A 25,243-nucleotide genomic window follows, 5' to 3' on the forward strand; every position below is an offset into this window, starting at 1 on the left:
AGTATTCAACCTCCAGGTGTGCACCGGAGAGAAAATCCTATTTATTTGCTGCTTCTTCTTTTACTAATAATTATGTCCCAGGTGTGTACCTGAGAGAAGAAGAATAAAAGCTAACTCTTGTTGATTGCACTGCGCCTACCACTCGGCTACCTATTACATTGCTGGCAGCGGTGTATTTTTAAATAAAACAACGTGATTCGACCCCAGACCCCCATGGCTCAACCCGTTGCAGATCCGTGTGACGAATCAAGATGAGAATCATGTTTCTTGCCTTCCTGGGCCTGGCCCTGCTTATTAGCCTGCAGCACAGTCAGGGTGCTAGCGTGGATCACCTTACCATGTCAGTGAGCTCTACAGGCAGAAAGTATTGATCACCATCTGGCGCTGCATCCACGCCCGCACCAACCCTGTGCTCGCCCAGCTCCTGACCCCGGCACAAGGCACCCATACCCGCCATCTAGGCCCCGGTGTAATATGCCCGAAACTTTGCCGAAAATGCTTCTGGGAAATTCTCGTAAACCTTGCCGAAAATGCTCCCAAACCGTGCCGAAAATGCTCGGAAAATGCTCACTTTTTTTGTCATCCTCAGCACATGCCGTCAAAACCAGGGAGTCAGAAAATACTCAGAGACTTGCTCGACTCTGCCATGGTAAACAATTCATAAACTACTCAACAAGAAGCTAACCCACGGAATGCGGAAGTGACGTTCTTGTTTGGGAAGTTTTTCTTCTCTCAATTTTGATACACACACCACGGCCAAGTGTTCCGTTTCCCCCAAGATGCTGCATCACGAGCCCAAAGTGCTGGGTTCGCGGATTGTGCCGAAAATGCTCCAAAAACTGCCGCCATATTACACGGGGGCCTACCGCCATCAGCAGTCAAATGGCCTACTAAGCCAGGCAAACCGTAGCCGCCGCGGTCAGCGGAGATTTTCTGTTGCTGGTGCTCTGCTGTGGAACGCTCTTCCTGGTGAGGTCCGCACAATTACCCGGCTACCTGAGTTTAAGCATGCATGTGTACCATTCGCCTGTAGGGAGTAGTTCGAGTTGCTGCTGATCGCTCTGCTCTCCCTCCCCGTGCAGTTCAGTAATCCTCACGTAGTATCACAGATACATCGTATTCTCTCTCTCCCCCCGTTAACTCGCAGTTATTAGTATCCTATTCTCTTACTATGTGCTTCCATAGCTTTTACTATCTTCTTCCATAGTTGTAGCACTTCCAGATCCACGACCCAGCAGCGCGTATGGGCATCAGTGCTCAATAGCTCCAGTGACAACGGAGCACTTCGGCCCTCCTCCAAGCCATCGGTCACTGCGCAGCCACCTCTCCCACAGGAGCACCGCCAGCAAACTAACCAGCACCAACGACCCCAACAGCGACAACAACAACAACAACAACAACAACAACAACAACAACAACAACAACAACAACAACAACAACAACAACAACAACAACAACAGCGCCAGAAGCAGCAGCAGCAACAACAGCACCACCAACACCACCAACACCAGCAACACGACGAACAATGGACTACAGTTACCAGCCGCAAACTGAGAGGTTCTCTTGGCTCCCTGCGGAAAGTATACTTTGTTGGCAATATTGATGACAGTTGCGACGCAGACTCCATAACGTCCCACTGTGTCCAGAATGGCATCACACCCACAGCTTGCCGCACCTTTCCTTCTCGCAAGCATGTAGGCACAAAAGCTGCAAGGCTTACAGTCCGTGAAGACCAATGTGCAGCCATCGAGGCAGATGGGTTATGGCCAGCGCCCATTCAGGTTCGGCCATGGGACTTCAGCGAGGCAAATAGGCCCACAGCCACCAACTAATCGACCGTGTTCCCACTCAATCCCCATGCACCAGTCTTCTTACCTCGCATCTATCGTGCCCAACCCTGCTCAACAGCAGCCACGACCTTGTTCCCACTCAACCCCCATGCACCAGTCTTCATACCTTGCACCTATCGTGCCCAACCCCGCTCAACAGCAGCCACGACCGTGTTCCCACTCAATCCCCATGCACCAGTTTTCATGCCTCGCACCTATCGTGCCCAACCCCACTCAACGTTTGTAAGAGAACAACCTCCACCTGATACCACACCAGTAAACGCATCCCCCCACAACAATAACAATAATTCTTGCATTCGGATATGTACCCTGAACTGTCGTAGTATGAAACATAAACTGGCTGATATTACAGACCTCCTTGACCACCATAAAGTAGACATTTTGTGTATAACTGAAACGTGGCTAAATTCGTGTATCCCAGACGAGATCATTAAGATACCGGGTTACGACCTGTTCCGTCGTGACCGGTCCCAGTGCAGCACTACATGGAGCGACTTGGGTGGTGGTGGGGTAGCAGTCTTCTCTTCGTCCGCCCTTTGTGCTATGCGCCGCCGGGATCTAGAGTGCAACAATTCAGAGATGATAACTGTCGAAACAGGAGCTACAATCATTTCCTGTATGTACCGTCCTCCAAGACACGATAGTCTTGCATTCTGCAACTCATTCAGTCCTCTTCACCCCCTCGTTGACAACCGTCCAGTAATTGTCGTGGGAGACTTTAACTCCAAGAACAATGAGTGGAACAACGCAGACCCTACGAACACTGCAGGTAGACACATCCAGTCCGCCTTTGACGACTATGGCTTCACTATGGTCTCCAAGAACCATGGAACGAGGCCAACTAAAGATTCTAATCCGTCCCTAGACCTGATTTTAACTAATATGCCCCATCTTGTCACTTCATGTTACACATCCATGCCCATTGCAGACCACTGTCCTCTATTTTGCGCATATTCTCCACCAGAGAAACGCCACTCTAGAAGTACTGTCAACGCAGCTGCAGTCTCCAGAAAGGTTGACATGCACCTCCTCAGGCAGAAACTGAGCACACTACCATTGACCGAATGCATGCAGGGCACCAACGTGCACATCAGTTTCAGATGCATGGCCTACTCTGCACTGTTGGACCAGGCAATTCAGGCAGCAACGACCATCACACGCCGGAAAAACACCCAGTCGAACCAACCATGGTTCACAAAAAAACTTAAGACGCAACGTCAGCGAACTAACCGCCTCTATGTGCTCCACCGAAAGGAGCCACTCAACGATTCCTTACGAGCTGCATACAAACTCTCGCGCAACCTGTACCACCGGTCATTAAGAGCCGCCAAGGACACATACTTGTCAACGCTCGGATACACAATGCTTGGCAAGGAAAGAAAGGGTGGCTATGCGTGGTGGAAACGTGCCAAAGCAATATGCAATATTGACCAAACAAATAAAAAGGCAATTCCAGACCTGCAGAACGGCAATGAAATTCACAAAAACAGATCAAGCGAAGGCCGAAACGCTGTGTACCTTCTTTGCCCGCCAATGCACCACTCAGTCCACGCCGCCGAATACTGTAGCAACTAGTATAACAATCAATGAAGCCGACGTCGATGGAAACAAATTTGGATTCGGAAACATACGCCCTGTTGAAGTCTTCGATGCAGCAAAGAGGCTGCAACAACATAAACCATCATCAGACATCAACCTGACAAACCGTATACTAAAGCAATTCGCAGATATCCTTTCCCAATCACTATCAGTATTGTTCAACTACAGCCTTGATGATGGTGTGTTCCCGTCCTCCTGGAAATCATCCACTGTAATACCGGTGTACAAGAATAGAGGTTGCGCCAAAGAGCCTACCAATTACAGACCTATATCCCTTCTCCCATGCATAGCGAAACTAATGGAAAAGATTCTCTCGGAACGTCTACTTCGATACTTGATGACCCAGGGTGTAATTTGTAAAGGTCAATTCGCATATGTACGCAACAAGTCTGTAACGGACCAACTTATCTTGCTAACCCAATCAATGGCTGTAAATATTGATAATGGCACTAATTTTGACCTGATATCTCTAGATTTCAGGAAAGCTTTCGACCGGGTCGACCACTCTATACTCCTAAAGAAATTCGGTAAGATTGCTACAGCTTCGTCAGTAAAATGGCTGAAGAGCTTCTTAGGGGATCGACAAATTGAAGTGAAGGTACATAGCACTAAATCGAAGAAGCTGAGCATCAACTGCGGAGTGCCTCAAGGTTCCCACCTTTCACCACTCCTATTCCTACTCTATATAAATGACCTGCCCAACGCTATGCAACATTGCACGCAATATCTATTTGCAGATGATGTCACCCTCCTACAAATAAAATCATTCTTCCCTAATTTAAATCATTGTCTAAGTCTCTCTTCATGTTCCGAACTGCTATTCTATGGAACTGTTTACCCCCCCAGTCTAACATCGGAAGCCTCGCTCTATAAGTTCAAAGCTGCCCTCAGGAAATTTACAGCTGACTATGCTTATGCAATCAACGGAATTCCGCCACCTTGCAGTTGATTTTCCCCATTTCTCTCCTCATCAATCCCTACTTCTCTTTGTACATACATCTACATCTACTGTTCTTTCAATCAAATGAACCCCTCGATAGGCACGTTGCCTTTGGGTCATTTCATAATAATAATAATAATAATAATAGCCACTTCTAGGCTAAGCCTTCACCGTCATTTTATTGGGTCGTCATCCCGTTTGAATGTGCGAAGTGAAATAAAAACCAACCAACCAACCAAGTTACCACAACATGTTCCAGATGTTGGTCATTTGATGCTACATGAGGCAGGTTGTCTCCGGTCAAACATCTCTAGCTTAAGATTTGTGTGTAGCTCTCCACCCCTAGGCCTGAAAGTTATCCAACGGGCCTTTTGTTTCCATTAATTATTTTTCCGAGGTGGGAGGGGGGGGGGCAGACTCTTTTTCAAGAGCCTCTTCGTTGGTATTGTACGGTTAGGAGACCACACCGAGAGCGAAAACCCTGAATTACATGATATAATGGTGCAGGATGAGAAAGAATACTTCTTTTCTCACTCACATGCTTCTGCCACACACACACACACACACACACACACACACACACACACACACACACACACACACACGCACCTCAGACCTCAGATCTCAGACTTGCCCATCGCGGAAGCGATGATAGCGAACAGCTATGTTAGACATAGCAACTTGTGCTGGGATTACACCATTCAACAGCTTGCAAGGCTGATGAACACACACACACACACACACACACACACACACACACACACACACACACACACACACACACACACACACACCCCACCAGCTAACAAACAACTGCAGGGACAGCCACAGCAAGAAAACAAAGAATAGAACATGAAGTGATATTTGACCTGCTTGAGTGACTTGAGTGATATAAGTTGTGACACTCCTGCAGCACACATTTCATTAGTCTACTGTAACTCGATCAAGCTGAGGTGATGAGGGATGAGGGATGGTAGTAGTAGTAGTAGTAGAATTTATTATTTTACTAGGGAACTCCCAACAGGCGTTGCCTTTTTACTGGGAACCCTAGGAATGACTTGGTGCTTGTGACAAATGCAGAAAGGGGCTTAGCTTGACGACATCCAGGTGGAAGCATGTTCCATCTGTCTGCTGCCAAAAATGAAATAGCATTCAGGCCGTAACGAGACGTAGCTCTGGGTAGGTTCAGAGCGGCTGAAGCTTGACCGTGGGTAGCAGCATTTGTGCGGCATGATGCAGAGCGGGGGGTAAATATCGTGCTTAAAAGAGGACTGGTGCAACGAGATAGACACCTAAAAACAAACACAAACAGCTTCAAGTTTACACGGCGAGAGAAAGTATACAGGTTATATTTGGTGAGAATGAAATCGATAGAAGTATACTGATCATGGCCAAACACTCGCCTTAGGCACCTATTGCTGGTTGACTCAAGTTTGTCTCTGAGTTTAGCAGACAAGCAGTGAAGATGGATCCCAAAAACATTAGAAAGGTTAAGATGCACGTTATTTCTGACGTGACGCGAAAGTTCAGCTCGCGTTATTTGGCTCGCACGTCGAAAATCAACGCGAGTGACCTGCTGCTCACGTCGAAATTTGGAGTTTTACGCCAAATTTGACGTGAAATTGCGCGTCACGTCGGAAATAACGTGCATCTCTCTATTGTGTAGTGTGTCCCTCCAGGAAATCGCGATTCCACGGATGCAACAAATTTCGCGATTTTGGCCCAATCCCGCGATTTTCTGAAAAATCCGCGATTTCCCGCGTTTTTTGTTGTTTTCTGCACTTCTTTTTACATTTTGATGCACTTTTCACGCAGCATACACTGCTTTCCGGTACCCTGTACGTACATGTACATACCGCATGTAGGTTATTTGCACAGCACACAAATAGCGATTCTAAGGATGCAACAAATTTCGTGATTTGGCCCAAATCTGGAATTTTCTGCCAATAATTCCGCGAGCTCCTGGCAAGTTCCGCACTTTTCGCCGCATTTTTTTGTTGTTTTCTGCCGCAATTGATTGCGTCCGTTTTCGAGAATTTGTCCGCAAATTCCCACAGGGATAGTGTATTGAGCAGGAGTGGTGGTTTTTGCCGGTTTACCGATTGCAAGGTTCGACATGCTTCTCGTGTGCTTCGGACGGCAGTCCTCAGTAAGTCAAGTGTCGGCAGCGCGAGTTCCAACCTGAGGAGCAGCCATCTTTTTTTTCGGATATTACCGGTATACCGCCGACGTCGCAATATCCTAGTTTCGCAGGTATGGCCGAGCAGTTTAGGAAGCCTAGCGTATGAGCTGCAAAGCGCGTGGCATGGTTTTCTGTGATAGCCGCCTTCCATTAATGCATTGCGCTGCTGTATTCCGTCCAGAGATCGAGATGCATGGATGTATCGAAGCTGTGGCGAGTTTTAATGGACTCGTCGACGTATCCATACTTGAGTCTTCAATAAACATAATTATATGTACGACTCGTACCCGTATTGCATTAGTATAGTGTTCCTTCTTCGAGAGCAGGTCACGACTGATTTTCGTTCCTTCGTGTGCTAGCGGACCCCTGCGTGGTTTGCGTTTTGATGAGCCAGCGATTGCGGCTCGGTCGATCGGGTCGAGGTGTGAAGATCTACGGACGTCTGTTCGAGCCGAATCTGCCGGCGCACTGACTGCTGTTCGCGCAGTCTAGAATCTTCTGAGTAGATCTACGTCTAGTCCTACTAGTTTGAGTGTCCGTAGGCTAGGCTGCATCTAATGCTAGCAGACGAGCAATTACTTCCCAACCAGGTGATTGTCGTTGTCTGGTGGAATTCTCTAGCTCTGTACAGAAGTCACCGTGCCACGTGCTAACTACGTGTCAGTAGCTGATTGGCCCATTTCAAAGTTCACACCAGACCGCGATGTCCTTCGCCATGCATTAGCGAGTGCTTTACACGATGAAGCGGTTGTATTGTTACTGGTACAGTGGTAGACCACGCGGCTAGCACTGCTAGACTGCAACGGGCAAGGGCCGTTGGACGGCTTCCGAGAATCGTATGGTGTGAGGTCAAAGTTCACGCTCGAAGAATGCTAGCAGCTGCATCCGCTCGCCAGCGAGGCCGGGTTGAATCAACTAACTAATATTACTTTTTCCTTGTAGATCAAGAACATGCTTCATTCTTCGTTGTTGTTTGGAAGGAAGGACGTGATGTCCTTCTTCTCCGTTTGCTTTCTTTGAGGCAAATCCGAGACACTGTAAAGCCGGCCAGCATTTGATAGGTGTATACAGAGCAAAGATAAGATGTAGTCGAGAGACTTATTTCTGAAGGATTCCGACTATCGTGTGCAGGTTTCTCAACTGGAGCGCCACGGGAAGCGAAGAAGGTACATTTTGGCCTTCATCTCTTTCACCACGTGTTGTGTATTCCTCGCCAACCTTCTTTACGCTTTATAGGAACACTCCTGCCCGCATAACAACATGTGGCGTCTTCGTGTGGGTCCGCTGTAAAAATAAAACACTGTCCTGTGATGATTCAGCGTTGTCTTCTGTTGTCTTTCTCTTTTTCTTTGCAGCCAAGGAGTGTATCAAGAGGCTTGATGCGCATGCGCGGTGTGACGGCGGCAAACTTCTGGCTGCATCTTTTTACATTTCCCAAGAGGTAAGAATTTCCTTTGTTGACTATCCCTCTTATGTCGTAAGGGGATTCTGGTGTCCTAGTTGACCACCTTATTGAATCGTGAATAGGATGCATCTCCACTTTCTCCCTCACTCTTGCCAACTAGCAGTTCAACAAGCACACGATTATCTACTAACAAGCGTTATTTCTGTTGTTTTGTAGGAAAACATGTTGCTGTGTACCGCTAGCTATTGCGGACACTGGGATTGCCCTGCGGGTGCGCCACTCATATCACCTTGTCGGTCACAAACAACTGCTACGCTGTCGTACCGTCCGGATGTTTTGCGGCCAGAACCTTTGGAACTCAAGGTATCCATCGCTGGAAGGGGTGCTCTCCTTTCGTTCAGGTACAGTACCCATGTTGGATCAGTTTTACTACAATGCCTTTGTTCGTGTTTTCACTGCTCCTTCCTAGCTGCATTTTGCGTTTCTGGCATCGACGCCAAATAGGATCTGGGTCATGAAGCTGTAGCTTTATGAGTTTCCACTCAAGCCTATCTATTTCCATTTGGGAAGACAGCACAGGATGTGCGCTCTTACAACTCCTTTCGCACTGCTGGTATTGCCTCTCATAAAAAAGAGATTTGTTCGACTATATCGTGGCGCTGTTTCAGAAACCTAGCGACGGTTTGTTGCTCCACCTTGGGACCTATCTGTCCATACAGCTTATGCATGTGTTGTGTGTGTGTGTGAGGGGGGGGGGGTATGATTCCTTCTGCTATTGCTTGGTGTTTATGGTTCAGTATCTCCTGTCGTGGTCCTGGAAATCCGGTCGAATGACTAGGGCCGGCGCCCTCAGTGTGTACAGAACGTTGCATGCAGTGCATAATTATGTTGTTCGTATGCGTACTCACGGCTTCATGGCCAGCGCCCTGGGGCCGCTTGACCCACGACCGGATTTCCAGGTGCATGCCAGTAGTTAGGATAATGACATAGATCAACCGAAATCAGGAGCCTGTAAAATGTGCTAAATGTTTGCTTTTTTATCATTTTATTTCTTTTATCTGCTTTTCATGATTTTCCAATAATCACCACTAAACTGACTAATTTCTAAACCTAATATCGAGAGTACCTTTACTGTAATGTTGATGGATACTCCACTGAACAGTAATATCCTTATCTAAAAGCTAATTCTTTTATAAACCGAGCTAATAAGTTTAGAATGCTGCTGATCTTCGGCAGAAACATAACCTGAACCTAAAACTACAATATACGCCAAACAGTGAAGTAAATGCTGCTGATTTCCAGCAGATAGATTCGCTGGAGCTGACCTAATCCATATTAAATTTTGTTGCTAAAACTGCTATTCGAACTAACCATACAGTTAAATACTGCTGAAGTTAAAGGGGAAGTTAAGGCAAAAATTAAAATTTCACCAGTTGTAGTCTTCGGGGTGCTGAGTTGAATGGTCGTGGTCCGAGGAAGCTGAGACGCTCCCTTCCTACTTGAATACCAATCGAACTCGCGCACTTCCACCGAAACTGGGTGACTGCGCCCTACTAGATGGGGATTTGTATGCAAAATGTCACTAAAAGCGCCATTTCGTTCTTATAAAAGCACGGATGACCGCGATTGGCCCATATGTTGTAGTCTTTTGGACGCTGAGTCGACTGGTTTTGGTCGGAAAAGGCTGCGATGCAGCGTTCCTCCTTTATTCCCAATCGAACATGGTTGAAGAAGCGGTCACGTGGTCCTGGGTGCCCAAATCACCTGGTCACCACGCCAGCAGGTGGCAACTTTCACACGAAGGTTGAACTCGAGTTCAACTCGAGTGACAGGACTGCACCCAAAAAAGGTCAAACAGGCTAGTAAGTTGTACCCTGCAGGCACGGTGACCAGGTGACTGGTGTACGCAGGAGCACGTGACCGCTTCTTCAACCATGTTCGATTGGGAATAAATGAGGAACGCTGCATCGCAGCCTTTTCGGACCAAAACCAGTCGACTCAGCGTCCAAAAGACTACAACATATGGGCCAATCGCGGTCATCCGTGCTTTTATAAGAACGAAAAGGCGCTTTTAGTGACATTTTGCATACAAATCCCCATCTAGTAGGGCGCAGTCACCCAGTTTCGGTGGAAGTGCGCGAGTTCGATTGGGATTCAAGTAGGAAGGGAGCGTCTCAGCTTCCTCGGACCACGACCATTCGACTCAGCACCCCGAAGACTACAACTGGTGAAATTTTAATTTTTGCCTTAACTTCCCCTTTAATAAGAACTACCGTAGTTACGCGCATATAAGCCCATGGGCCTATATCCGCATATAAGCCCACCTCCGTTTATAGGCCCATGGGCTAATAAACAGACCCAGACACCGTAGTACAGCATGTCAGTGCAGACTACATTACCAGCACCGGTACCTACAGTAGGCGGACAACCGCGCATGGACTTGTACTTTTTGACGTGCCAGCTGCCTTCAAAATTCGAATATAGGCCCAGGGCTAAAAAACGAACCATTATTACTGATTTTTTCCCCCGGAAAATGCATTATTTCGTATATTAGCCCATGGGCTTATATGCGCGGAACTACGGTATGGCTAAAATTCCAATCAGAACTAATTGATTAACATAGGAATACTCATAAGAAGGAGGGAAACTTGGTAACTGCATGAGCTGTATGGGCGATAACTCCATGGCAATATAAGTTTTCACCATCTTCTGAGAAGGTTGTGAATCCTGGCTTCAAAGCAACAAATAGTGCAACGAAATTCTGCCAATTCAATGTTCGCCATGATCCATTGTGGTTGCGACATCCTGTGCTAGCTCTCTTATGTACTTTCCCTGTAGTTCACGTACTTTTGTGGATGATCTATTAGTTGCAGATGTCCTTTTCAGCTGGATGAGTGTAATGCTTGTTTGGTATCACAGAATCCTAATGTTCTGCATTTCTCTCTTTGTTCCCTTCCAATGACCACATGGGCATGGGAGAGTGTATTCCAGGATGCAGGACTGCAATGACACGCTCTCTCACTGGCGGCCGTGTTTGTGAGCCATCTGTCACTCAGTGTGCACAGGTAGGCAGCTTCGTGGTGTATATGTGTTGAGTTCGAAACAGGACGACTGACGACATATCCAGACATTACAACGGGAACAGGTAGGTTGGGGGAACGACATTTATTATAGACGACGAGACAAGAGACCAAGACGAACGAAACGACTACATTGTGATTATTGACGAGTGAGGAAAGAGAGAGAGAGATCAAGTCTGAACGGCAAGATAAAGGGCCTGGGTAGCTATGGCAAATATGGGCGCGCAAGTAGCTACCCAGGCCAACGGAGCAAAAGGAGACAAAAGGTGCGTACGCAAGTGCATGCAGGCCAGCTAGAAAAGGTACGGGAGGGGGTACCTAACATACCACCCCTCCATGAAAAAAACCCCCGCGTCCTCGCGGAGAGAAAAAAAGAGAGAAAAAGATTTAAAAAAAATGACTGACGGAGAAAAAACACACACACACACATACTGCACGCGCGCACGGATCTCACGAAAGTGTGTACTAAATGCACTACAGATTATTCCTGTACTTCTTATAGTGTGTAATAACTATTGGAGTTTGACGAGGAACATGAATTACTAGTATTTTGCACGGCTAATACAGCCTAGTTACACTTTTGCTAAACATCCAAAAATTAGAGCGTGGCTCACCATGATCGGACCCCTAACTTGGTAATGTTTTACGAACACACGCGCGCACACACACTACAAAAAAATTCACGAAAAAAAATTTGACGAAGAAGGAACGCATACAAAAAAAGAAAGAGAGAAAGGTAGCTGACCTGCATGGCTTGAACGAGACTAGACGAGGTTGGCGTAGGAGAGACGAGGTTGATAGAGACGAGAAGAGTTTGGCGTAGGAGAGACGAGACTGACATGGACGAGACGAGGTTAACATAGACGAGACGAATGGCGGTTGAGGACGGCTGGGCATGGGATGATCTCAGGGTCGTGGGTCGATCAATAATCGGGCGCCAATGTTGAGTTCGAAACAGGACGACTGACGACATATCCAGACATTACAACGGGAACAGGTAGGTTAGGGGAACGACATTTATTATAGACGACGAGACAAGAGACCAAGACGAACGAAACGACTACATTGTGATTATTGACGAGTGAGGAAAGAGAGAGAGAGATCAAGTCTGAACGGCAAGATAAAGGGCCTGGGTAGCTATGGCAAATATGGGCGCGCAAGTAGCTACCCAGGCCAACGGAGCAAAAGGAGACAAAAGGTGCGTACGCAAGTGCATGCAGGCCAGCTAGAAAAGGTACGGGAGGGGGTACCTAACATACCACCCCTCCATGAAAAAAAACCCCGCGTCCTCGCGGAGAGAAAAAAAGAGAGAAAAAGATTTAAAAAAAATGACTGACGGAGAAAAAACACACACACACACATACTGCACGCGCGCACGGATCTCACGAAAGTGTGTACTAAATGCACTACAGATTATTCCTGTACTTCTTATAGTGTGTAATAACTATTGGAGTTTGACGAGGAACATGAATTACTAGTATTTTGCACGGCTAATACAGCCTAGTTACACTTTTGCTAAACATCCAAAAATTAGAGCGTGGCTCACCATGATCGGACCCCTAACTTGGTAATGTTTTACGAACACACGCGCGCACACACACTACAAAAAAATTCACGAAAAAAAATTTGACGAAGAAGGAACGCATACAAAAAAAGAAAGAGAGAAAGGTAGCTGACCTGCATGGCTTGAACGAGACTAGACGAGGTTGGCGTAGGAGAGACGAGGTTGATAGAGACGAGAAGAGTTTGGCGTAGGAGAGACGAGACTGACATGGACGAGACGAGGTTAACATAGACGAGACGAATGGCGGTTGAGGACGGCTGGGCATGGGATGATCTCAGGGTCGTGGGTCGATCAATAATCGGGCGCCAATGTTGAGTTCGAAACAGGACGACTGACGACATATCCAGACATTACAACGGGAACAGGTAGGTTAGGGGAACGACATTTATTATAGACGACGAGACAAGAGACCAAGACGAACGAAACGACTACATTGTGATTATTGACGAGTGAGGAAAGAGAGAGAGAGATCAAGTCTGAACGGCAAGATAAAGGGCCTGGGTAGCTATGGCAAATATGGGCGCGCAAGTAGCTACCCAGGCCAACGGAGCAAAAGGAGACAAAAGGTGCGTACGCAAGTGCATGCAGGCCAGCTAGAAAAGGTACGGGAGGGGGTACCTAACATATGTGTTAGACTCGGTAGGCAGTCGGGAGTCAGGTATGCAGTCTAAATCCTGAAACAGTCGAACGGTATGCCCCTACAGCATCTATAGATAGTGTAGTTGTATTCCCGGTAGGCAGTCACTGTCCTACCCAATATTGTAGACAGCAAGCTGTTTCAGCCATAAAGGCCCCATCAGTATAGATAGTGTAGTTGGATCCCCAGTATGCAGTCACTGTCCTACCCAATGTTGTAGACAGCAAGCTGTTTCGGCCATATAAGCTATCTTCTTTTTTCATTGCTTTTGCTGCGTGTTTGTGGCCGTGACGCCGAGACCTCAGGTCGCCAGAGTCATCGATGCCCCACCATCACTGCTGCGTCTCGGTGCAGCGCCTGCTCATTAGTTGTCACGTTTATCCTAGTCTCTGTACCATTGTCTTTACTTATCCTTTTCGAGCTGGTTATGTGAACATAGTAAAAAAAGAATATAGAAAAAAGCCCCATCAGTACAGCTATGAGCTTTAAAATTATTATTATTATTATAAGCACTATCGCGATGTAAGCGGGGATGCCTACTTCACTTGTGCCATCCAGGATGATGATAAAGAGAAAGACAAACAGAAAGCTCAGAATCTTGAAGAACAATGCTGTAGAGCACAATAGCTGTGATCGATAGGATGTGCTACAGAATGGTGAAAATTACTAGTTCATTGATATAATAGCTGGCGAGCCAAGACAGAAAAGGCTGGTGCACCCTGAAGGCAACTTGCTAGAACCAAACTGTTCAAACCACTCCAGACCGATTATTCAGAAATGAGCTTTAAAAGCAAAGATTAAAATCAAATTTTCACCAGTTGTAGTCTTCGGGGTGCCGCCACTGCATTATGCTGGCGTGCTGGGCGGGAAGAGCCTCTGCCAGGTCAGTCGTCCATTTGCACGGTGCTTGTTGAGCCGGTCTTAAACCAGGTGTAGCGTTGGGCGTAGCGTTGCTGGTTGAATATATCCAGCTGAAGAAGAATTTGCAGGTGTTGAGCGAGTATACCCACTCACATACGTACCATTGGAACGCGTATAGCCACCGACACTTTAGTTCCATCAGACCGAGTATAGACATCCACATGTACAAAGTCTTCAACGCCTGTTGAACGTGATGGGTTAGGTGTTGATGTGGTAGCTGTGCTTGACGATTCGCGAGTGCCGCCTGCTGGAGAAGAGGACGAGGAACATAACGTTGCCGGTCTAATAATATTATATCCAGCTGAAGAAGAATCTGACGGCGCTGTACGAGTAGGCGCTGAACGAGTAGGCGCTGATTGAGTAGGCGCTGAACGAGTAGGCGCTGAACGAGTAGGCGCTGAACGAGTAGGCGCTGATTGAGTAGGCGCTGATTGAGTAGGCGCTGTACGAGTAGGCGCTGAACGAGTAGGCGCTGAACGAGTAGGCGCTGATTGAGTAGGCGCTGAACGAGTATGTCCACTGACATTTGTGGTCTTTGGAGGAGCCACACCACGAGCACTTCTTACTGTTGCTCGAGTCTCGTTGGGACTTGACCTGTGGTCGCTTTCCCGTCGATCCGTAACTTGCGTAAGCAGGGGACTTGCCGTGTTTCCGTTGCGGTGAGGTAGTTGGAGCAGCTTGGCTCACCCGGGGCGTTTGCTGGGCGACCTCGGCGTTTACGGACTCCGTTTTGCGTGCCAAGCTCACGGCAGTCTCGAGTGTCAGCTGAGTGTCATCCTCGAGCTGTAGCTTCTTCGAAACTTCTCGGTTCGTCATATGGGCCACTAACCTGTCGCGGATACGCTCATCAGACTTGTCAAACGCGCAGTATTTGGCTGCGGCACGGAGACGACGCACATACTCTTCCACGGATTCACCTGGGTTCTGGACACACCTTTCAAACAATGTCCGTTGGTGGATTACGTTTACACCCGGGCGAAAATACTTGTCAAAGGCCTCCAGTACCTTGTCGAGTTTCTTCTTATCATCCGCGGACAGAGATAGAGACTCAAAGATTGGATCGGCTTCGGCTCCCATGGAGTAAACTAATGTGTCTACTTGGCGTTGTCCGTCCGCCTCGTCCAATTTGGACAAAGAACTAAAGCGTTCAAAACGGGTCTTCCAGAGTGGCCATGCTTCTGGGGTGGAGAAATCGAACGGGGCAGGTACAGGAAATTTGGCAGACGACATGACTAACTGGTACTTCTGACACCATGTAATGTTCCTGAGTGAACATCAAGTTAGTTCCTGCACTCCATAGATCAACTTCACTCCACAAGTCCCAGACAACAACTAAAGTTTATTTACATAGAACAACAAAAGAAAAAGATGCACAACCAGGATCCATATATGTACAGAGTACGGGAATGCATATGGGTAACCGATCCTGGAACGGATCGGGTACAACAACGGGACCACAACAGTAGCCGCTGACATTCACAGAGCCTCCTCCTCCTTTGCTACGAGGCATGCCGCAATGGAACTGCAAGGTTTGACTCTGTGAGCCCTTCGACAAGGTTTGGAATATTGATGCTCACGGTGGCCGGTGTTTTTACTAGTGATTGATTGAATGTATTTACTTCGCTACTACTACTACTACTACTACTACTACTACTACTACTACTACTACTACTACTACTAGTGGCCACGGGTTGTCTTAGAACTACAGCATACTTGCACGTAACTTCGGCCCGGTCCCACATGCACTTGAGAGTTGCGGATCCGCTGCAGCGGTGTCGCAACAGCGTGTATCACCATGGAAACTGCGAGTAGCGGAACTTCCGCCGTGGCAGAAAGTTCAAATCCGCTACTCCAAAAATTTTTGGAGCGTATACTCTCCTGCGGAAGTTCCGCTCCTGCGACACTCTGACATAGTGAGCGATTTGTGTTGTTCGATTTTATTTTCGATCATGAAGTGGACAGTTTGACTTTAGTCAGAGCAGCTACGGCTACAGTTGTACATGTATGTTGAAGTCAAGACTCGTTTGGCCAAGGGATGAAGAGAGATACGGAGCGATAGGTGGATAGCCGAGAAGCTGAAACCGACGGCTGCGGCGTCGGCCAAAGACCAAATCCCGGACCTGTGAGCAGCCAAGCATGGCCATCATGTAAAACCACGCAGTCGGACCACTGTGATGTAGGTCTAGCAAGAGCGATACATGTACCACTATTACCAGTATCTGTAGCAGTTACCATTGCCATTGGTTATCGTCGACGTGCTGCTCAACAAGTTCGTACTAGTATTCAGCAACAAAATGTCGCTGCGGTCTCCATTGCCTGTCGACAACGTCTCGCCAATCGACCTCTACCCAACGGAAAATCCATTCTTTCAGATTACTAGTATAGTATACAGAACAAAGACTCAAAGTCAACAATACCGAACCCACGACATGTAGCTAATGCTTGATACTCAACAAAAACAACGACCTGTCCAACACCCAGTATCTACATCAACAGTACATCAGTGCTGCGTTGATGTGTCCACAAAGGACGAAACAGTTCTGTCCACAGACACAGTACTGACTGTACACCATCAGTACGTGCACGCGTACTTCGAAGTGAAAGCATGCTTGAGTTGCAGGAGAGCTGCACTGAATTTTTTGGAAGTCAGAGAGGCGCGCTCGCTTCGTTCGCCGTGCACGCGTGAGCATGTGAGACCACGCGAGCATTTTGTCGCAGGAGAGGTGCGACACCACTCCCGCAAGACCTTGTCGCACCAGCGGATCCGCCACTGCATGTGGGACCGGGCCCTTAGATGGGAATTTGTATGCATTTTCACTAACAATGCCATTTTGTTCTTATATAAAAGCAGATGACCGCGATAGACTCATATATTGTAGTCTTTTGGATGCTGAGTCGATTTGGTTTTGGTCCGAGAAGGCTGCAGTGCAGCGCTCGGCCCTTATTCCCAATCGAACATGATTGAATAATCCATGTGCTCATGCATACACCAGTCACCTGGTCGCTGTGCCTGCAGGGTACAACTTACAGCCTGTTTGGGCGCGTTCCTGTCACTCGAGCTCAACGTTGGTGTGAAAGTTTTAGTCTGCAGGCACGGTGACTAGGTTACTGGTGTACACATGAGCACATGTTCGATTTGGAATGAGGGCCGAACGCTGCATCGCGGACTTGAAGCAGAAGTTAAAATCGAGAAGTTGAAATCATAAACTCGGATGGAGAGCCAAGGGTTAAAATTTAAAAAAAGAGGACCAAAAGTTTACAAGTTATCCGTTTTGTCCAACACTAACGGTTATAAGTAGAATACTGTTGAGTCAAAAATGTGCAACAATTAGCACAAAACTGACCGATTAGATCATGACATTCAACCACCTGATGAGCTGCATCACGTCTAGAATGCGCAAACCAGCAGCCTTCCAACTTGGAAGGTTCTACACTGGTGCTACACCATTTTATAAACTTGTATTTGTACCAAAGGTCTAGCGCCACACGAATTTCTTTCCTTGCCCAGAGCTAGCTGGCCCCCAAACCCTGTCAAGTTCTACCAAAATGTCTACTGACTAGGTGGTGGTGGTGGTATCATTTTCATTAGCTTCAGTTCAGCGAGCGAAAGACTCCAACGCAGCAAACTGTTCTCCTTGTGTCCTTGTGGCTACTTCCTCTGTTAAAAAAAACTTTGTGATGGATTTTTGAGGGACTGGTTTTGCGCACAAACTGCCATAAATTGAGTCGAAATCACTTTCTCGGCCTTCCCTGGCATGCCATGAAAGAGATGCGATGCAAGGAAAGCGACCTTTCACAACAAGCCGAGCGGAATCGATGGTTGCGCTGTGGCAACAAAGGTGATGACAGCCATGGCGAGCCAAACTGATATTCCACTTCTCCGAGGGCATTATGCGCTGCTTGGCCTCTCTAGTACTGAGTTTGAGAGTGATAGAGAGCGATAGAACGGAGCAGCAAGCCCACATAGTGAGCAAGTTCTGAGCTGCTCAGATCCCACAAACACAATGAAATGATTCTGAATTCAAGCTCAACCGGCACAGAGCCCAGATTCGAATGCTGATGACCATGCATTCTTTAGAAGTCTGCAGTCCGACGTGAGTCTCGTGGCTAAGGAGAATTGAAGGGACTTGCAAGCCGGTGCCGTTCAGTGCTGGCAGGAGTATCCATCAGAGAAAATGGAATCAGTTTGGCTGTGCCTTTACTCATTTTGTGTAGTTCTGGAGAGTGGAGGTGAAACCAGGAAGTCGTAAAATATTTTGAGGACGCCCTGGTGGAAACGAGTTATTGCCACAGCGGCGAACCACGCAGCTTGAATGCCAGCTAACTAGAACGACGGCGACATCACCAAAGTTCAGCGAAGTGTGATCAAAGAAGCTGAAGCAAGGCTGAAAAGAGCTGAACAAGAACTGAGAGATGACGACTCGCGTGCAGCAGATGACGACGGCGACGCAGGGTCAAAAATGAGTCAAGCGAAAGCAACGCAAACTGAACTTTCTGCTTCGCCAACAATTTCTCTTGTACAGACGCTGTACATAGGCTGAACTACCTTCATCCAGTGATTTACAGTCGATACTAACTTTTCTTCACCTGTTCTAAGCGTTTTCATATCCATCAAAATCCATCACGAAGTTTTTGTTAACGGAGGAAGTAGTTGAATTCTGAGACACAGTTAAAGCTATCCAGCGCAGTCCATGATTGCTGGATCAAGCGAACAGTTAATCTTTCCAAAAATCCAACTGACAAAAACATGGACTGCATACAGGAAACGTTTCCACTTTCTACAGGGAAAGTTCCGTAACTTCGACAGTGTCATAAAAAAATACTGCTAGGTCATGAGTTAGAATCCCTGCTGGACTTCAGCTGTTTATAGGACATCGATTGCCTGCTGATTCCAACATATTTTTGAACAGAAATGTTGAGTCCAGCGTGGATGTTATTGCACGAGGGATTCTCCTGTTGTTGTCCATCAACTCCTCATTTCCTTCTCTGGGGTTTCTCGTGCATTTGCGTTTTCACTCCAGCTATGCTCATCACCAGGTGGGTGCAGTAGACAGACGTGCAAGGATTTCCCACGGTAGGTCATTGATGATCGTCACTTATGCGCAACTTCACTATACCTGGATACCACTGATTCCTGTCAGATCATGCTCCTGACGGTACGTAGATGTCTGCTGTGCAGTTTTCTGCTGGTGTGATGGTTTTAGTGCATGTGTTGGTGATTATGTCGAACAGCACTGGTAGGCCATTATTACCTTGTTCACAAATCTAACTTCCTGCCCCCACAGATTGTCTGCATTCTACAGCTGTAGTCTTTTCATGTTTTTGGTGACCAAAATTATCAATGGGAAAGGGGAAGCCTAAAATCAAATTTTCACCAGTTGTAGTCTTCGGGGTGCTGAGTCGAATGGTCTTGGTCCGAGGAAGCTGAGACGCTCCATTCCTCCTTTATTCCCGATCAAACTCACGCACTCTCACCGAAACTGGGTGACTGCACCCTACTAGATGGGGATTTGTATGCAAATGGTCACTAAAAGCGCTATGTCGTTCTTATAAAAGCACGGATGACCGCGATTGGCCCATATGTTGTAGTCTTTTGGACGCTGAGCCGACTGGTTTTCGTCCAAGAATGCTGCGTTCATTGCAGCAGCGTTCCTCCTTTATTCCCAATCGAACATGGTTGAACAAGCGGTCACGTGCTCCTGCGTACACCAGTCACCTGGTCACCGTGCCAGCCTACCGCCTGCAAGGTACAACTTACAGCCTGTTTGACCTTTTTGGGCGCACTCCTGTCACTGGAGTTGAACTCGAGTTTTAAAAAAAAGCCGAAGCCTAAATCAAGGGGGTCTCCGAGAACAAATATACGTGTACAATAGGGTGCAATTCTTAAAAGGAAGAAAAATATTAAGATAAAAAAGAGTTGAACCTTAGTGTGAAAGTTGTCGCTTGCTGGCCCGTTGACCAGGTGACTTGGGGCCTTGCCTCATGAGTTTGAATCCACTGGTTGTCATGCTAACTGTGCACCTGCTGCTGTCGCGATACTCTGTTGCGCGTGATCTTCACTGTGATGCACATAGCATCCAAGCTGCGACTGCAATACTCATTCTGAATATAGTTTTCACGTGCTCCTAGCTGCCATTGGGAGTTGCACTTGGGTGTGGGGCAAGTCTGCAAAAACCCCTCCCCCTCCCATGGCTCTCCTATTCAAAGACCTTGGAATGCAACCCTGCTGTGTTTGCCAATACGCTTTTGGTCTACGCTGGCTTTAGGTATAACATGTCTGATTCTTATGTGTCAACTTGTAGATTGTCTCTTGAGGCCCTCTGGAGTGCTCCACAGTCACCAGTGGTGTGTACTGTCCAATCGAGGAGTCGCTGGAATGGATTCTTGCTAAGTACTCCCACTCTTGTGTGCAGTACCCCATATACACCACCCCTGTCTACATCTCTTCTCCACTGTTCATGGCTCTACTTAGGACAGATCATGCAAGAAATATTTGCAGCAATTGTACCATCTTGGACTGCCAAAGGGGGAGAAGGTTGGACCTATCAATCAATAATTCAGCTTACAACGATACAAAGTTCAAGGTTATTATGGCCTAGATAACTAGTCGAGGTAGACCTACTTTGTGAACCCTGTAAGTCAAATCAATAGCAGCTATGGACTACATAATGGGAAATTTCAACCTTCCATGCCATTTTTGTTTACACCTTCTCCCTATAAATGTGTGAGTTTTTTTGACGGGTGGTTTCTCTTAGCTGCCAGCCACGTAATGGATGGTTCCTTGTACGGTGTGTGTGTGGGAGGGGGGGGGGGGGGTGAGCTATGGTGAGCTACGTTCTGTGTTATGTGTGTGTGATATTCCAGGTCAACATGTCAAGTTTCCCCATCCTTCACCGTCCTCCAAAAGGGAGCAGTACATTGTGGCAATCTACGGTTGCAGCAGTGTTTTGCCAAAATAATGACAGGTGTTCCGTTCCATCCTGGGCTTGGAGGGATACTAGGCAGGGCAGGGCAGGGGGGGGGGGGAAATGAGATCTGCTGGTGATTCCATGACAATTCCGGTTTCTGGTCTAAACAGGCTGGAAACAAAACAAATATTGCACAGATGTGTGCAAAATACTTGTGAAAACGTTGCTTGAGGTCCATGGCTATGATGTTTTCGTCACAGCAATGGGTTGTGAACAAAACAAATCTGATGTCTAAGGTGCAGACAGCGATTTTGAACAGTACAGTTGGTATTCAAAAGTTGCATACTAGAGCGATTTGTGAATGGCAGACAGGAATTGAACATAACCACCAAAGATTAAATGTTCCATCTCCATGTTGTATAATTATAAGGAATGCACCGTAAGTAAATAACATTTGTGCGCATGATATTGAGTTTGCTTGATACTCTGCTAATGGTTTCCCATCCTTGCATTGAACAGAACAATCCCTGATTAAAGTTGTACCTGCATGGCTGCTTTTCACTCCAAACAGATGCCATCACACTGCCGAACATTGCAGTGCTACTACATAGTTCCTGGCTTGGACTGAAGAAGCAGCCAGATGATGCGGAACAGTAACATCAACCCATTACACTCCCATAAATTTCCATCACCAATCACCACATTCTACTTGGTCTATCCTAGCATTTCATTTATTCACTTCTAAACTTTGATCTGATATATTTGATGCGTGTATTTGTTTTAAAACTTTTATCTCTATGCATGGGGAGTGTTGTCCCTGGTGCATGCTGGGTTGGCCATTAGTGCAGTGGGAGGATTTGGTCCTTGGTGTATGCAATAGGTTGGGCCCTGGGTTAGTTAGGTACAGATCAGGGACAGGTAAACCCTGTAGGTCATCTCTTCAACATCCAACACTACGCTACGACCAGATCAAGGCGCGGTGGGCCCACCTCCATTGTATTTGGTAACTATGTCGTTCTGTTTTGTACCCGGTGTATTGTACCACACCATGTTGTGTTTGTAACCTTGTTTCCTTTCTTTGCATGGGCTGGAACCTCTTGTGTGCAATGGGTTGGTCCCTGGTGCATGTGGGTGGGTTCACCTTGGGTACAAGGGAGATTTGGCCCTTGGTGCATGCAATTCTTGGGCCCTGGGTTAATTAGGTATAGATCAGGGTCAGGTAAACCCTGTAGGTCTTCCACCTTCAACATCCAGCACTACAACCAGCTCAAAGCACGGGCCCACCATCATTGTCTTTGGTAACTTTGTCGTTCTGTTTTGTACCCGGTGTATTGTACCACATCATGTTGTGTTTGTAACCTTGTTTCCCTTCTTGCATGGGCTGGAACCTCTTGTGTGCAATGGGTTGGTCCCTGGTGCATGTGGGTGGGTACACGTTGGGAGGTTTTGTCCTGGATGCATGCAATGGGTTGGCCCTGGGTTAGTTAAGTATAGATCGGGGTCAGGTAAACCCTGTAGGCCATCTCTTCAACATCCAGCGGTGCGCTACATCCTGCTCAAGGGTCTTCCGTTACTGCCGTCTTTGGGAAATAAATCCTGGTATGTATACTAATTATGCATGTCATCAAAGTGCAGGGTGCAAATCACCCATTTTTCTTCCCTATTTTTAAGGGGTTTGGTTAAATGCAAGCCAGTCCAAATTGATTAACGTGCAATACTTTTTCTTTCAACTAGGCTGAAGAGTTTTGGGGAATGTGCTCAACATGGGTGGTTGGTGGGGAGGTGAGATAAGCAAACAGCAAAAAAGCTGCAATTGGCATTGTTTATATCATGTCTTCAGCAGCTTGCTTGTGTTGGGTGCCTTCTCTTGACCTGTGCATGATGACTGTAAATTTAGTACATTGCTATTGCATGTTTCAGTGAACCTGCTAAGTCTAGGGAATTCCATGCAGCAGTGGCCATCTTAGGCCGTTGTTGCATGGGCTTGTGCTGCTAAGCGATTGTCTCATGTTTTGCTCACAACTTCCCAGGTAGGTGGTAATGGATCCATGCCGAATCTCACCCAAGATTTCTAAACCTGGCAGCATATTGCCAGATGGTAATGTATACCTTGAAAACAGGTGCGTCAGAATTGCATGTGTTGTGTGCATGTTGATCCCCTGTGCATGAGATGTATTTGCAATTAGCAGATATAAATGCATTTGCTTGCTTGAATCTGAATGACCGAGTTTTTGGGAATGTGCTCAATATAGGTAAGTGGTGGGGAGATGAGATAAGCAAACAGCAAAAAAAGCTGCAATTGGCATTGTTTATATCATGTCTCCAGATGCTTGCTTGTATTGGGTGCCTTCCTGCCTGCTCTAGTTACTTGGCAATTACAGATTTTTGTTGCCTATTTCTATCCTGCTCACAATCCTTCAAAAACATCAATGTACTGCATGTGTCTGAAAGTCTCCCCTTCTCAAAATGCTGCCGTGAGTCTGATGGTTGTGGCCACGTGTGATTCCACCCATGCATAAGGGACGTCAGCGTCAACAGCAATGCCGTCAACAGCAATGCCGTCAACACCGTCACTGCTAGGCACACACACCCCTGCTATCAACACCATCAGTTTCGCTAACGCCAGGGATGGGGGCAGCGGACACAAGCCCCATCCCAACTAACTACAAGGTAAATATCACATGGTGTTGTGTGCCAGCAATTTATTACGTAGAGACTTTTGGCATTAATAGTATGGAGGATAAGTAAGACGAAAATTGCGGTCGCAAACATTTTTCAGTTCGCGAACTGGATAGCGAACTTTCGCATTTTTCGTTCGGAAAAGTAGTCGGCGATTCATGTCAGGGCGGTCATAAATTTACCACGCTGTACTGTCTGCACACAATGTACGTCATGTTAACGTCATGCATGTGCGAATTCTGTTTGCTAATCCTTCTCATAACGTGAATTCCGTCACTGAGTTCGACTTTCCTTGGAGAGCGAATGCGAACGCAAATTTCGTCTTGCTAATCCTCCGTAGCCTTACAATGAGATCGCCATTAGTTCGTTCTCATTATATTCCAAGGTGTTTATTACACATGGCCGCAGACGTCGGTGAACTGAAAGTCATGCAATGCTTTGAAATATAGAGTGATACCCTTTGCTGTGGATAGAAACCTAGCAGTAGTGATACAGTCGATATCTCCACTAGCCAAAGAGGGTGTACATAAAATTTCAAAACAGTCCTTCCTCGTCAATCCAGCTACCTATTGTCCGTTAACCCCGGTGAAATATTCCGCCCTGCACAGGTGCAACAAGTACTGTCCATTCTGAACATGTACCAGTGCAAAACGCATTGTTTATAGAAACACTGACTCATTTGCTTTTCCACGCGTGCGCTTGGAAAGAGTTTGACAGAAATGAGACACAACTTTATTGCGGGATATATTTACGGCACAGTCGACTCCGCTTATAATGAACTCGAATACTGTAAAAGCCATAATAACGAAGTGCTAACTCTAACGAGTTAACGAGGAGAAATCTGTCGTTAAAATAGAAATCGTTACACAGAAATCGATACATATACCGTCCTATTGACCGTTGGGAATGAGTGAGAATCGTTACTTTGGGTACACGTAAACTAGTCAATTTGGGGAAATGGTTATATATGCGCCTCGTTAGAATAATGGCTTTTACAGTATAGGGAATTTCGTGATATAGCGAAACATAGTTCATGTCCATGTTTAAACCCATACAAAACTAACCCTTTATAGCGAACAGGTTTCATTTATAACGAACATTAACTTGTAGGGTCGCACGTTAGCCAAGTGCACTCAGACTGCCATGGGCCACACATGTCACTTAGAGAACTTTGGCTTACATGTATATGGGACTAATTACCTTGCACAATGGTATTTGTTATATTTGGAGTCGACTGTTATAATTATACGTGTGCAACCTTGACAGTGTATGCAATTGTGCAGTTATGACATACGCCAAGTGTTATAGTGTCTTGATGCGAAACGCTGACATTGATACTTTCCATGTCAATGTAGATTTTCCCAGTACAGGAACAGTTGCATCTCCTCGGAATCAAGCACGTCATGGAATCACCAGCATCTCCATAGTTCACTCTAAAATGCATTCTGCAGTGATAGAGAAATGGCTCTATTTTGTGG

At 46.7% G+C, this 25,243-nt stretch overlaps 3 long non-coding RNA genes across 3 annotated transcripts in view; all 3 read left to right on the forward strand.

The window, feature by feature from the left end:
- LOC135823832 (uncharacterized) overlaps positions 1 to 25,243 on the forward strand; it is a 154,497-nt gene that overhangs the window by 21,009 nt on the left and 108,245 nt on the right. The gene's annotated exons all lie outside the window — the stretch shown is intronic.
- LOC135806945 (uncharacterized) lies at positions 7,529 to 8,712 on the forward strand. Its single transcript, XR_010551362.1, has 3 exons — positions 7,529 to 7,737; positions 7,927 to 8,012; positions 8,193 to 8,712. It is a non-coding gene; the product is annotated as an uncharacterized LOC135806945 (long non-coding RNA).
- Positions 10,221 to 20,955, forward strand: LOC135806946 (uncharacterized). The gene is made up of 3 exons (XR_010551363.1): positions 10,221 to 11,041; positions 19,200 to 19,334; positions 20,481 to 20,955. It is a non-coding gene; the product is annotated as an uncharacterized LOC135806946 (long non-coding RNA).

This window comes from Sycon ciliatum, chromosome 1, assembly GCF_964019385.1.
Source record: "Sycon ciliatum chromosome 1, ocSycCili1.1, whole genome shotgun sequence".
Lineage (NCBI taxonomy): Eukaryota > Metazoa > Porifera > Calcarea > Leucosolenida > Sycettidae > Sycon > Sycon ciliatum.